The sequence below is a fragment of the Lasioglossum baleicum genome, unplaced genomic scaffold (assembly GCF_051020765.1).
Source record: "Lasioglossum baleicum unplaced genomic scaffold, iyLasBale1 scaffold0285, whole genome shotgun sequence".
In the NCBI taxonomy this organism is placed as follows: Eukaryota; Metazoa; Arthropoda; class Insecta; order Hymenoptera; family Halictidae; genus Lasioglossum; species Lasioglossum baleicum.
Genome location: NW_027469345.1, coordinates 54,874 through 59,959, shown reverse-complemented (window position 1 = coordinate 59,959; position 5,086 = coordinate 54,874).

Here is a 5,086-nt window from a genome sequence, read left to right as displayed (position 1 = left end):
TTATTCGATAAATATTCATCCTAGAGCTTTGATACTTGATATTTGTCTTCGAAATGCTTTACCACACGATGATCTAATATTTATAATGGTCTGGGAACGCTAGGAAAAAAGTTTACTCTTGGCGGTTGGACTTAGAAAAATTTCGCTTCGGTCGGAGTTGCTGGCAATGCGCCCGGAACATTATTCTGAGTTTATTCGATAAATATTCATCCTAGAGCTTTGATACTTGATATTTATTGTTAGAATGCGTTGTTATACAATGATCTAATATTTATAATGGTCTGGGAACGCTAGGAAAAAAGTTTACTCTTGGCGGTTGGACTTAGAAAAATTTCGCTCGGTCGGAGTTGCTCGCAATGCGCCCGGAACATTATTCTGAGTTTATTCGATAAATATTCATCCTAAAGCTTTGATACTTGATATTTATTGTTAGAATGCGTTGTTATACAATGATCTAATATTTATAATGGTCTGGGAACGCTAGGAAAAAAGTTTACTCTTGGCGGTTGGACTTAGAAAAATTTCGCTCGGTCGGAGTTGCTCGCAATGCGCCCGGAACATTATTCTGAGTTTATTCGATAAATATTCATCCTAAAGCTTTGATACTTGATATTTATTGTTAGAATGCGTTGTTATACAATGATCTAATATTTATAATGGTCTGGGAACGCTAGGAAAAAAGTTTACTCTTGGCGGTTGGACTTAGAAAAATTTCGCTCGGTCGGAGTTGCTCGCAATGCGCCCGGAACATTATTCTGAGTTTATTCGATAAATATTCATCCTAGAGCTTTGATACTTGATATTTATTGTTAGAATGCGTTATTATACAATGATCTAATATTTATAATGGTCTGGGAACGCTAGGAAAAAAGTTTACTCTTGGCGGTTGGACTTAGAAAAATTTCGCTCGGTCGGAGTTGCTCGCAATGCGCCCGGAACATTATTCTGAGTTTATTCGATAAATATTCATCCTAAAGCTTTGATACTTGATATTTATTGTTAGAATGCGTTATAATACAATGATCTAATATTTATAATGGTCTGGGAACGCTAGGAAAAAAGTTTACTCTTGGCGGTTGGACTTAGAAAAATTTCGCTCGGTTGGAGTTGCTCGCAATGCGCCCGGAACATTATTCTGAGTTTATTCGGTAAATATTCATCCTAGAGCTTTGATACTTGATATTTGTCTTCGAAATGCTTTACCACACGATGATCTAATATTTATAATGGTCTGGGAACGCTAGGAAAAAAGTTTACTCTTGGCGGTTGGACTTAGAAAAATTTCGCTCGGTCGGAGTTGCTCGCAATGCGCCCGGAACATTATTCTGAGTTTATTCGATAAATATTCATCCTAAAGCTTTGATACTTGATATTTATTGTTAGAATGCGTTATTATACAATGATCTAATATTTATAATGGTCTGGGAACGCTAGGAAAAAAGTTTACTCTTGGCGGTTGGACTTAGAAAAATTTCGCTCGGTCGGAGTTGCTCGCAATGCGCCCGGAACATTATTCTGAGTTTATTCGATAAATATTCATCCTAGAGCTTTGATACTTGATATTTGTCTTCGAAATGCTTTACCACACGATGATCTAATATTTATAATGGTCTGGGAACGCTAGGAAAAAAGTTTACTCTTGGCGGTTGGACTTAGAAAAATTTCGCTCGGTCGGAGTTGCTCGCAATGCGCCCGGAACATTATTCTGAGTTTATTCGATAAATATTCATCCTAAAGCTTTGATACTTGATATTTATTGTTAGAATGCGTTGTTATACAATGATCTAATATTTATAATTGTCTGGGAACGCTAGGAAAAAAGTTTACTCTTGGCGGTTGGACTTAGAAAAATTTCGCTCGGTCGGAGTTGCTCGCAATGCGCCCGGAACATTATTCTGAGTTTATTCGATAAATATTCATCCTAAAGCTTTGATACTTGATATTTATTGTTAGAATGCGTTGTTATACAATGATCTAATATTTATAATGGTCTGGGAACGCTAGGAAAAAAGTTTACTCTTGGCGGTTGGACTTAGAAAAATTTCGCTCGGTCGGAGTTGCTCGCAATGCGCCCGGAACATTATTCTGAGTTTATTCGATAAATATTCATCCTAGAGCTTTGATACTTGATATTTATTGTTAGAATGCGTTATTATACAATGATCTAATATTTATAATGGTCTGGGAACGCTAGGAAAAAAGTTTACTCTTGGCGGTTGGACTTAGAAAAATTTCGCTCGGTCGGAGTTGCTCGCAATGCGCCCGGAACATTATTCTGAGTTTATTCGATAAATATTCATCCTAGAGCTTTGATACTTGATATTTGTCTTCGAAATGCTTTACCACACGATGATCTAATATTTATAATGGTCTGGGAACGCTAGGAAAAAAGTTTACTCTTGGCGGTTGGACTTAGAAAAATTTCGCTCGGTCGGAGTTGCTCGCAATGCGCCCGGAACATTATTCTGAGTTTATTCGATAAATATTCATCCTAGAGCTTTGATACTTGATATTTGCCTTCGAAATGCTTTACCACACGATGATCTAATATTTATAATGGTCTGGGAACGCTAGGAAAAAAGTTTACTCTTGGCGGTTGGACTTAGAAAAATTTCGCTTCGGTCGGAGTTGCTCGTAATGCGCCCGGAACATTATTCTGAGTTTATTCGATAAATATTCATCCTAAAGCTTTGATACTTGATATTTATTGTTAGAATGCGTTGTTATACAATGATCTAATATTTATAATTGTCTGGGAACGCTAGGAAAAAAGTTTACTCTTGGCGGTTGGACTTAGAAAAATTTCGCTCGGTCGGAGTTGCTCGCAATGCGCCCGGAACATTATTCTGAGTTTATTCGATAAATATTCATCCTAAAGCTTTGATACTTGATATTTATTGTTAGAATGCGTTGTTATACAATGATCTAATATTTATAATGGTCTGGGAACGCTAGGAAAAAAGTTTACTCTTGGCGGTTGGACTTAGAAAAATTTCGCTCGGTCGGAGTTGCTCGCAATGCGCCCGGAACATTATTCTGAGTTTATTCGATAAATATTCATCCTAGAGCTTTGATACTTGATATTTATTGTTAGAATGCGTTATTATACAATGATCTAATATTTATAATGGTCTGGGAACGCTAGGAAAAAAGTTTACTCTTGGCGGTTGGACTTAGAAAAATTTCGCTCGGTCGGAGTTGCTCGCAATGCGCCCGGAACATTATTCTGAGTTTATTCGATAAATATTCATCCTAGAGCTTTGATACTTGATATTTGTCTTCGAAATGCTTTACCACACGATGATCTAATATTTATAATGGTCTGGGAACGCTAGGAAAAAAGTTTACTCTTGGCGGTTGGACTTAGAAAAATTTCGCTCGGTCGGAGTTGCTCGCAATGCGCCCGGAACATTATTCTGAGTTTATTCGATAAATATTCATCCTAGAGCTTTGATACTTGATATTTGCCTTCGAAATGCTTTACCACACGATGATCTAATATTTATAATGGTCTGGGAACGCTAGGAAAAAAGTTTACTCTTGGCGGTTGGACTTAGAAAAATTTCGCTTCGGTCGGAGTTGCTCGTAATGCGCCCGGAACATTATTCTGAGTTTATTCGATAAATATTCATCCTAAAGCTTTGATACTTGATATTTATTGTTAGAATGCGTTGTTATACAATGATCTAATATTTATAATTGTCTGGGAACGCTAGGAAAAAAGTTTACTCTTGGCGGTTGGACTTAGAAAAATTTCGCTCGGTCGGAGTTGCTCGCAATGCGCCCGGAACATTATTCTGAGTTTATTCGATAAATATTCATCCTAAAGCTTTGATACTTGATATTTATTGTTAGAATGCGTTGTTATACAATGATCTAATATTTATAATGGTCTGGGAACGCTAGGAAAAAAGTTTACTCTTGGCGGTTGGACTTAGAAAAATTTCGCTCGGTCGGAGTTGCTCGCAATGCGCCCGGAACATTATTCTGAGTTTATTCGATAAATATTCATCCTAAAGCTTTGATACTTGATATTTATTGTTAGAATGCGTTGTTATATAATGATCTAATATTTATAATGGTCTGGGAACGCTAGGAAAAAAGTTTACTCTTGGCGGTTGGACTTAGAAAAATTTCGCTCGGTCGGAGTTGCTCGCAATGCGCCCGGAACATTATTCTGAGTTTATTCGATAAATATTCATCCTAAAGCTTTGATACTTGATATTTATTGTTAGAATGCGTTATTATACAATGATCTAATATTTATAATGGTCTGGGAACGCTAGGAAAAAAGTTTACTCTTGGCGGTTGGACTTAGAAAAATTTCGCTTCGGTCGGAGTTGCTCGCAATGCGCCCGGAACATTATTCTCAGTTTATTCGATAAATACTCATCCGAGCGCTTTCATACTTGATATTTGTCTTCGAAATGCTTTACCACACGATGATCTAATATTTATAATTGTCTGGGAACGCTAGGAAAAAAGTTTACTCTTGGCGGTTGGACTTAGAAAAATTTCGCTCGGTCGGAGTTGCTCGCAATGCGCCCGGAACATTATTCTCAGTTTATTCGATAAATATTCATCCTAAAGCTTTGATACTTGATATTTATTGTTAGAATGCGTTATAATACAATGATCTAATATTTATAATGGTCTGGGAACGCTAGGAAAAAAGTTTACTCTTGGCGGTTGGACTTAGAAAAATTTCGCTCGGTTGGAGTTGCTCGCAATGCGCCCGGAACATTATTCTGAGTTTATTCGGTAAATATTCATCCTAGAGCTTTGATACTTGATATTTGTCTTCGAAATGCTTTACCACACGATGATCTAATATTTATAATGGTCTGGGAACGCTAGGAAAAAAGTTTACTCTTGGCGGTTGGACTTAGAAAAATTTCGCTCGGTCGGAGTTGCTCGCAATGCGCCCGGAACATTATTCTCAGTTTATTCGATAAATATTCATCCTAAAGCTTTGATACTTGATATTTATTGTTAGAATGCGTTATTATACAATGATCTAATATTTATAATGGTCTGGGAACGCTAGGAAAAAAGTTTACTCTTGGCGGTTGGACTTAGAAAAATT